The sequence below is a fragment of the Nothobranchius furzeri genome, chromosome 7 (assembly GCF_043380555.1).
Source record: "Nothobranchius furzeri strain GRZ-AD chromosome 7, NfurGRZ-RIMD1, whole genome shotgun sequence".
NCBI classification, from domain to species: Eukaryota; Metazoa; Chordata; class Actinopteri; order Cyprinodontiformes; family Nothobranchiidae; genus Nothobranchius; species Nothobranchius furzeri.
Window position 1 is genome coordinate 80,870,177 of NC_091747.1, and position 10,725 is coordinate 80,880,901.

Sequence of the window (10,725 nt, forward strand, 5' to 3'; positions counted from 1 at the left end):
GGGCAGGACCTCATCCCTGACCCGGAGAAGGCATTCTACCCTTTTCCGAATCAAGTCCATGGTCTCAGATGTAGAGGAGCTGATTCTCATCCCAGCTGCTTCACACTCGGCTGCGAACCACTCCAGCAAAAGCTGAAGATCACGTTCTGATGAAGCCAACAGGACCACATCATCTGCAAAAAGCAGAGACCTGATCCTCAGGCCACCAAAACAGATGCCCTCCACACCTTGGCTGCACCTAGAAATCCTGTCCATAAAGGTTATGAACAGAATCTGTGACAAAGGGCAGCCTTGGCGGAGTCCAACTCTCACTGGGAACGAGCCCGACTTACTGCCGGCAATGCGGACCGAGCTCTGACACCGGTCATACAGGGACCTAACAGCCCATATCAGAGGGCCTGGTACCCCATACTCCCGGAGTACCCCCCACAGGGCCCCCCGAGGAACGCGGTCAAACGCCTTCTCCAAATCCACAAAATACATGTAGACTGGTTGGGCAAATTCCCACGCACCCTCCAGGATCCCCCTAAGGGTAGAGAGCTGGTCCAGTGTAAACTTGCGTGGCGGCCGCCTCCAGCTAATTTTTTGCCGCCCCAGCCCCCAGCTATATGGGTGTTATTTTAACTGCAGTTGCAGCGTTGCACCACTACAGGGGCGCTGTATCAGCAGCGGTGCACCGAAAAGCGCTAAAACTGCTGCAGAAAAAGATCAAAAATTGCTTTTCTCGCCAGTTGGTACATATCTATGGTTGGTGCTAGTGAGGTCCTGATTTCCCCCCAGGCTCTTCCATATCAGAGCAGGGCTGTACAGTGCGACAAAAAAACTGTCTGTGCGTGTCTGTCTATTTTTAAACGTAGCACTGGTGCAACATCTTTGAATTACTATTTTCTCCAGAACTTTATTGAACAAAAGTAAGTTACGTGTAAAAAAAAATGCTTTTTACTGGCCCACAGTGTGGTCATCTGGATGCAGTGGAGGAAAAAAAGGAATCAGCAAAGGCACAAAGGCAGAACCGGTCCAAACTCTAATTTCCCTCTGGGATTAATAAAGTATCTTTAAATTGAATTGAAGTTTGGAATCAAATGTGCAGCTACACGCAGACTGGCTAATGCTACGAGTCACATTACTGCTGCAGGTCTACTCCACACACAGGAGCAGGAAGTTTGGCAAGCTGTTGTAGTATATAATTCACAAACACTTCTATCTTTGAACATAATTTAAACTGGATTATTGCCAACCCGTACATAATAGACATGCCACCATGTTATCAGCAGAAATTAAATGCTATTACCATTTCCAATTCAAATGCATGTTAATGAATTGCATTATAATTTACTGGATATATTTATATGCCATTTAGACTAAGATGAGTGTTATTAATACAAACCTAAAATGGTACTGAAATGTAGGTCAAATATTTTAAAATATTTTTACTATAAATATCAGAAAAACGGAACTAAACACCAATCTAATGCATATTATTGAGCCTTTTATAATAAGAGTCTGTTATGTCAGCCTGATAATTTTGTTGTTTTATTTCATATTTTTAGCAGCAAACCAGTTTTGTTTCACTTGAAACGTCAAATAGAATATTCTATTAATCAACAGAAGCTTAGATTAGAACACTTAACAAAAAAATTTTGCCTTTAAAAAAGTGAGGCAGTTGAAAGCACAAAATATGCATGTGCAGGCGCATGGTCAGGATGGTACCACCTCTGCCTCAATTTGAGCCAGGTAAAACTCTGAATATATATTTTTTCCAGGCCTAACTTTCTTTAAAGGCCAAGTTCACTGAGAGACAAATTTTCACTTTTTTGTCTGTCGCTCTGACCTTTACATGCAGGCTGAAAATAGACAGGGAAACGCTCAGATTAGAGAAGAGATCAGGTCAGCTCTACGTCACACCGATGGACTCACCCATCTTGGCTCACAACGGGGAAAGCTGTCTTTGATTTAGCGTCCAGGAAACTGCACAGAACAGCTTGGCTAGTAGACGCTAACCATTAGCATTAGCAACTCCACAACACGGCACAACTCCTCCTGGCTTTTATTATTTGTGGAGATAAAACATCAACGTTGCAGAGCAAGCAGAGTGGTAGTCACATTGCTGTTATCTAATCAGAGGAGAAATGTCAGAATATCAGGAAACAAAACTTCAAACCCTGATATCTTTTGTTCAACTCTCCTCTGGCCCACTTGTACTTCTACTGAAACAAGAGCGCTAGAGCTTTTTTTCTCCCAGAAAAAAGCTCACAAGGCATTTATTTATACTAGAGACCACTGCAAATGTGTTAAAAAAATGTGTGAACTTGGTCTTGAAATCATCAAACTCCTCTTACCTAAATACGGCCATCTGTCACTAAAATCCCCACAACTCAGATGTTTGATCAGATGTACACTCTTCCTGTAGAATTTAATCACAGAATCTGTTGCTTTACATCGTTCTGGGACCCAAAAGTCTGGGAAATGAAATGAGTCAGTCTCATCACACTTTAGTCAAATAAAGCACTCCAAATCCTTCATGAATATTCCTCTATAGTCTAGGAGCCCTGTGGTTTGTGCATAAATACAATCATTTGAATAGCCCAGGTTTTCACTTCTAAAAATGCAGAACATGCGCAAATATTTTTCAACTCCACTTGAAAGGGAAATACACAAACAGATATATCGGTTATATTTTACAAGAATCAGAAAAGGCGTTCCTGCTGACTTCGTGATTTGTCAATAAAGCTTGAAAAAGCAGGAAATCTCCATGTTCACATGAGAATGGGTTTAGGAAAGCCCTGGGGGTCTGTAACACAGCAAAATCAGGAGTGTGGGAATGTAAAGCTTTGTGCAAACAAACGCTTAGATACCCTTCGTTCCTCATTTCTCAAGGTCCCGCAGTAGCAATCAGCTGGAAAATCTTGTTTCGTCATCCTGGTCCATGTGAACTGAAAATGATGCCAGTCTTCCTCAATTCATAACCGAATCACTGAAAAATGTTTGACTTTCAATGAAATGATTCAAACGAAGGTTTCTGCAATTCCTCACGGTGCAAGCACTTTCATAAGAATGACAGAAGTTTAAGCTTTTAAATAATAACAGTAGATCTTAAAACATACTGCTGCTAAGCTTAACGAGACAACAAAACCTCTTTCAACAGACTACCACTCCACAATGTGTTGCAAAACTAAATAAACGAAAATTAAGCATAATTTCACCATCCAATAAAAAAATAAGGTTGACTTCAAAATAAATGATATGTATGATGATGAAATTTGAACTGTGCTTAATGGGTTTGTATTTAGGAAGGTTTTCCACTGAACCATTCGTCTCAGCAGGTGGATAAAAGAACAGCTATAAGTTTCAGAATCAGAACAACGGCGTAGTGAAGCACTTTGACTTTTTCTGCTTTCATGGCACAAAGTAGTCAAACACCCACATCAACTTACTCAAATAAAGCGGAGCTTTATTTGGACATTCTGTGTTTTCTTCTGATATTTGAACTCTTAGGAAGACTGTAGGGGTCATTTTCATGGGAATAAAAATGCACCAGTGACTGTAGCATAACTTCTCCTTAATAACATAGGAGGTGAGGCATGTATGAGAATAAAAATAAACACAGGTGGATCATCTGCTCTAGTGAACAGATGTCTCAAGGGTTTAGTCTAGAAGTTTAAAACGAGGGCAGGAACAGAGTAAGGATACTTGGTGTTAATACTTTCATGAATCTGTGAAGACTAACTAAATAATATCATTCAGATAATAACCGGGCTGACTCCGACACGTGCCGGTGAACCAACTGGTTATTAGTAACAATAATGTTTTTATGCCACTAACACCTTATTGTAATTATGGTAAAAAAGCAAAATGGCCTGTATTTCTATAGCCTTCTTAGGGTTCTACAACCCCCCAAGGCGCTTCACAACCCAATCAGTCATTCACACGCTTGGTGATGTAGACACAGCTGCCCTGGCAGAGGTGAGGCCTGCCATACAATGGCCAGCGTCACCGGTCACTCTGACCACCACCGGCAGGTTAAGGTTAACCCCGGCTTTCCACAGGAGCCGTCAGCAGCACGTTACTGCAGCAGCATGTCATAGCTGCTGATAGGAACCGCTGTGGTGAACAGAACCTTTTCCACTGGAGCCGTCAGCAGCCGTCAGCAGCATGAGTCGGCCGCGTCTCAGGAGCAGCATGTCGCGGCCTTTACGCGCCGGTTCTATTTTCTACACGCGATGCCTCTGAAACGGGTCAAGTTCGACATTTTTGGGGAAGGAAAGACAGGAAATCGGACACGGAAATGGAGAGAAGCTCCCGAGATTTTCAGAATAAAGAAACGTACTGCCTTCCGGTTGCTTTACTTTAAAAAAAAGGTACTAAATGAGCGGCCCCGTGAGAAGTTATCACCTAGCTAGTGGTCTCCTTTGTTTTTCAGGTCCGTATTGGCGATTATAAAACGGACAGAACATAAAACACAAACCTTTTGGAGCCATGGTGTAGTTTTCTCCTGCTTGTTGTTGTGTTTACTGACGAAGTCACTCGTGTGACTTCGTGCTCGGTCGGTGACAGCTGCTCCCCTGCTGCTTCGCGTCTCGTGGGAAGGGCCAAGCAGCAGTTTACGCGAGCAAGACGTGCTGCTGCAGTAACGTGCTGCTGACGGCTCCTGTGGAAAGCCGGGGTAAGCCTCATCTCTGTCAGTGCACCCCAGGGCAGCTGTGGCGACATCGTAGCTCATCACCATCAGTGTGTGAATGTGTGTGTGAATGGATGAATGATACACTGTAATGTAAAGCACTTTGGAGTCCTTAATGAACCTAAAGGATCTTCTGACATCCTTTAACTCTGCAGTCAGAGACGCTAGGGTTTCCCATTTCTCCAACCTGGTGTCCCAGAGCAAAGGGAACCCCAAGGTGCTGTTTAACACCATCAGCAGCATCGTCTCTCCTACAGCCTCCATCCACTCTGTTGCAGACTTTGAGAACTTTCTGTCTTTCTTTGTGGACAAAGTCAGTAAGGTTAGATCTAGCATCTCTCCTTCAGCCTTATCGCTGCCTCTCCCGACTCCAACCAGGCCCATCATCCTAGATAGCTTTGCTCCTGTTTCTTTGCCTGAGTTAACCAAACTAGTTAACTCTATGAAGACCTCTGCATGCCCCCTCCACATCTTACCCTCATCTTTGTTTAAAAGTGCTTTTCAGTGCATCGGTCCCAGCGTGCTCTCTATAATTAATGCTTCTCTGGTCTCTGGTCAGGTCCCTGCTTACTTTAAGAACGCTGTAATCCACCCGCTTCTTAAAAAACAGAGTCTCGATCCCTCTCTCCATAGCAGCTTCAGACCCATCTCTAAACTTCCGTTCATTTCCAAGATCTTGGAAAAGGTTGTGGCTAAACAACTCACAGCTGCTCTTGATGAACATAACATCTATGATAGCTTCCAGTCAGGTTTTCGTAGAACTCATTCTACTGAAACAGCTCTTCTTAGGGTCTCTAATGACCTTCTGACTCACAGTGATGCAGGGGACTGTTCTGTTCTGGTCCTGCTGGACCTGACTGCAGCCTTTGACACTGTTGACCATCACCTGCTACTGGAGAGGCTGAGAGGCTGGGTACGTAAGACAACACTGATACACTGAAATAAGCCACTATTTCTTTTATATTATGATGCTGAATCGATATTTAAAAGCAGTGTATTTTTTCAGTATTGAGATAGGGCTGGGCGATATGGCCTAAGATCAATATCACGATTTATTGAGGATTTCACCTTGATAACGATAAATGGACGATAACTACAGGTAGGCGCAGAAACAAAAGTTGTCCACTAGATGGGGCTGTGGTGAGTCACATTTTTACACGACTTAAGGTGGTACCGCTTCTTAAAGTAACATGAACATTGCTAACCTACATACATCTTTTGAATTTTTTTTATTATCAAATTTATTGACATGGGAAAAATTATCACGATAAGACTCCGAAATTTCGATAACAATAAATTTTTGATTTTTTTGCCCAACCCTAATTGAGAATTTACATTGCAAACATTCACTGTATTTCTTTTGTATGGTACAATTCAAACTCCAACTGCTAGGTGGCAGCAGTTTTTACCACATTCATTCTGACACAACGAAATCTCACGATAACACTGGATGTGTTTTAGAACAGTCTGGCCGGAGTTTTCAACTAAATTCTGTCTTAAAAATTGCTAATATCCGGGCCGGGTGATAGAACGATAACAATACATATTTCGCAATAACTTTTCCTTGATAGACATATGGGCTGCATGGTGGTGCAGTGGTTAGCACTGTTGCCTCGCAGCACGAAGGTCGCAGGTTCAAAACTCGGCTGCGGCCTTTCTGCGTGGAGTTGCGTGTTCTCCCCATGCATGTGTGGGTTTCCTCCGGGGTACTCTGGTTTCCCCTACAGATCACAACATGCCCTACAGGTTATAAATTGTACGTCGCTTTGGATAAAAGCGTCTGCCAAATGAATAAACATAAACATATGAGAGCGAGTAAATAGAACCACGATATAAAGAACAGACAAACAGTCATTCCCAATCAGTTGTTGGAAAAGAGCAACACGGCTCGCTAGCAGCCAGATGGGAAAAACTACCCATCTGTTTGAGCAGCTCCACCTGCTGGAGCTGCAGAACTTTATAATCCCAGATGTGAGCAAGTTTGAAGAGATTTACTTCAAGCACCATGCGTGTAACATGTGATAAATAAATCCCTAAATTTAATTAAGTAAATAAACAAACCAGTTTACAGGAACTGCTCTCAAAAAGTCTAAAACAGTCTACAGCACATCACACTTCACCCAGCAAAGATAACACACACTCTTATCTTAGTGATGTCATTTGTTGACAGTCGTTTTAACATGGTGTGCTGCTTTGGGGACTAGTAGTATTTGTCCAGCTCAGTGAGCTGCTTGATTATGTGAATCTCAGGTCATGCTTGGTTATGCGCTGCTACTGAAAACAGATATCAGTCAATGTGTCTTTATTACTTCCTTCTTTATGCAACCTAAATACTTAACAAATGTGTTTTAATGTACAAATGAATGATCTGATAATAAATACTTATGGGATTGGTACAGTGCCAGTTGGTTTATATTTAATTATAATTAGTTATGTTAAAATTTAGAATATATCACGATTTACAGCTGATTAAATGTGTGATTAAACAGGTTTTTTTTAATCCTACATGTTTCCTGGACATGTTAAGCTTGTGTTTTTACTTTTTAACCATAAACAGAATTTAGCTAGCTAAGAGATTGTGTGACTGAGGTCCTGAGTGTCATCCTGTTCATACGCATAAACCCTGAAGTCAGTGCTGATCTGTTAGCACACGCAGCTACGTCTCAATGCTTTGATGGGTTTAGAATGTTTACCTCGATGACACGTTAAACAGGCTTTTCTGTTGCCCTCCACTGTAAAAGACAGCTGCTGTGTACTGCACTAAACAAAACACTCAAGGACACACTTGCTACCGATGAGCGATGGGAGTTACTTGTGGGATTATTTTGCACAATTCAATAAAGTTTTACAAGTTGATGCGGCTGTGGAGTGCTTAACTTCCTTCACTTTGAAGCTTAAGTTTGGTTAGTGCAGCACTGTCAGAAAGCTCAATGCAGATGAGGTACTTTACCAACGTAAAGATCTGTAACGGTCCTTCTACAGCTAAACAACATGACTTAATAACGTTTTTCAGAAAGCAATCGCAATAATTCTAGTGTCTTAAGGTCTGGAGCGTTAGCAATGCTAACTAATAAACGAGCTATGTTAGCTGGATGATGCTAGGCCCCTCTCTACTGGTTGATTAATACTACTATGCACAATTGTTTTGCATTTCACAATATTTACCTCGAAAATGTGAAGATAAAGGAAGCCAAAGTCTCCACCGAATCCGTCTGACCACGTATCCAAAGTAAATAATCCTTTAGGAGCTTGACGCTTGATTTCCCAGTAGCAGCAGCAGCTTGCACCTGACTAGAAGCTAACACGATAGCCGAACCGGCTAACTAGCCTCTACAAGCCAAGTTCGTTTACCACACAGCTGATCTGTTAAAATAAAGGTACTGCTCGAACTTTTGACTCGGTTCGTCTCCTGAGCGACTAACCATGAGCTCCGATTACTACAAAAGGGAAAGCACACATGCTGAGACCCATCTGCGTGTGAGTTGTGGGTGATTTGCCGTTAACAGGATCCTCAACAAGACGCCAGCTTCTGCTGCTCTCTACCGACTGGAAAAAGTGGGTGTCGCAATCTGATGACGAAACGTTTATTGTCCGCTTCATTGCGCTCAAATATGACGTAAACATGTGCGGTGATAAAATGTTTGTGGGCTTAGCGTTGTGGAAGGCTATCGCAACAAATAAGAAAAATGCGCCTGAGCTTTTTATAAACATTTATAAACAATATCCGTCCTTGTCAAAAATTAGTTCTTACTAATAATTACAGGTGTTTGAAATGACAATCTCACTAATTAACAATGTTTAGGGGTCTTCACAACAAACTCCTGTAAAGTTTATTTGGCTGTTTTAACAACTAATGACAAAAAGAATACATTCTGCACAAATAATCTAGTTTCTCCTTGTCCAAAAGAAGGTTTTGGACATCATAAAGGACTTTATCTCTATTAACAATTAACTTTTTTATGTTGTTTGTTAAAATTATATCTCATCAACTTCTAATGTTCAGGTGAGTTTTTTAGAGAAATTAATTACTTTGTTGTTTGTCATTAATTTAATGGATTTTTAAATATTGTATTAAATCAATAATGGATATTACCCTTGATATTTTATTGGGTGTAATGTTTGTGATGCAGCTGTTCGTTTTTGTTTTGTTTGTTTGTTTGTTTTTGTTTGTTGTTTTTTCTTTGTTTTTTGTTTTGTTTGTTTGTTTTTGTTTGTTTGTTTTTTCTTTGTTTCTTTGTTTGTTTGTTTTTTGTTTTGTTTTTTTAGTAGATCTAAAAATCAAACTTGAAAATAGAAATAATAGATTTTTTTTTTTCAAATGAAATTCTATTCCATTAGCTATGCTGTTTATTCCAGAAAGGATGAATGATGGTTCTTAGATGTTTTGGGAGTTCAATAATGTTTCCATAATATAATTTATTGATGAAACAAATTATGTTCTGACGAACTGAAATGTTCATTTTAACTATAAAGGACTAAGTGAATATTTCCTTTACATATCCCATCATATGATGAAATGGCTTCCCATTTACACAACAGAGCTGAGAAGGTAATGTTGACGGTGACAGAGAAGCTAAGTGACCTCCTCATAACTGGAGGGTTTTAGGTTCAAGTCCCACTCTGTATGTTGCAGTAGCTGTGTCCTTGGGCAAGGCACCCTCCTTACCTGTTGGTGGCGCTGTTGTATGACAGCCTCGCTTCTATCCGTACACTCCAGGTTAGCTGTTGATCACCACTATAGGTGTAAGAATAGATTAATGACGGGTTGGGTTGGTTGTAAAGCACCTTGGGGGGTTTAGAACCCTGGAAGGTGCTGAATAAAAACAAGCATTTTCAATGTCTCTTTAACAATAAAGTAAAACGTTTGTATGACAATAACTTATCTTGAATCAATTTACTAAACTTGAAGAGATTTTCCTAAAGTTGTTTCTCTAACTGGTATTTTTATTTCCTCAAACTTCGTATGGATCAGTAATATTTAACACCCTGTAAAATGTTCAGTGGTGGCCTGTTTAGTTCTGGTTTTTAAAGTTATTGGGCTTTTAAAATGTTAGAAGTAAATTAAAATGCAGAAAAGAAATCATAAAAATTAGAAAAGCCACTGTGGATTTGTCAGATTGTTATTTTGTTATTTATTATAAAATAAAAATTATAAATCATTAATATTATTATTAATAAATAAGATTTCAAAAGCATTTTGGAGAAAGAAGGGATGGACCTTCACCAAAATTTTCACCATCCGTCTAAATCAATGCATGCTGAAAACATGGACTCAATTTGTTTCAGCATATTGAGCTTCATTTATTCATAGTTTAGTTTTTAATCTGTCATGGATTAGTGCTGCTCAAATTAGCGCTGCAGTGCCAGCTATGGCTTGTAGTCATTTCCATCCTCCCCCCTGCACACGGATCCTCCAGGGAGAATCTGAAACCTCGAGATATCACCAAGCACTATACATGTGATCATGGGAAGTGTGCAACTGAGACTGGCATCCATTCAAAGAAATGAAACACACACCCTGGAAACAAAGAACGACTGTTAACATTCTCACTTTATTCCCAAATGCTCTCAAATGAGCTTTTCCAGCACTGACTTAGGATCGGAGCTAATTATGGAAACTGTTCCTTTAACAATGTCTCAATTTAAAAAGTCCAAACTAGGTCTGTAGATGTGATTGCTCTTGCTGCTGTTCTGTGGCATTGGTGAATGAACTAAAATGCAGTGGAAACAAACACAAATCATTACAACCCTTTACTTAATGGAAACGTGGTAAGCTGCAAAGAAACTTGAGTCCCTCAAGCCACAACCTGCCTCACAAGTGAGCATATGGCATATTTAGCTCAACATGCATTTGGGAACCAAACCCAATCAGTTTTGAAAGCTGCATTATTTCCCCATTTGTTGTGATACTACACAGAAGCTTAGACTTCTTGAAAACACCCTTTTCACTGATTTGGTTCTGATTTTCTTTCTAACGGTTCCCATGCAAATACAGGACATAACACCTGTGTCCTCGGCAGCGATGCAGACTGATGCCGTCCAAATGG

General features: G+C 40.6%; 1 protein-coding gene across 1 annotated transcript in view; it reads right to left on the reverse strand.

Annotated features, from left to right (window-relative positions):
- fbxw7 (F-box and WD repeat domain containing 7) overlaps positions 1-8,232 on the reverse strand; it is a 162,297-nt gene extending 154,065 nt beyond the window's left edge. The window contains exon 1 of the mRNA XM_015975849.3: positions 7,844-8,232. The gene's annotated coding sequence lies outside the window, so the exon portion shown is untranslated. The remainder of the gene's footprint in view (positions 1-7,843) is intronic.
- Between the last annotated feature and the right edge of the window lie 2,493 nt (positions 8,233-10,725).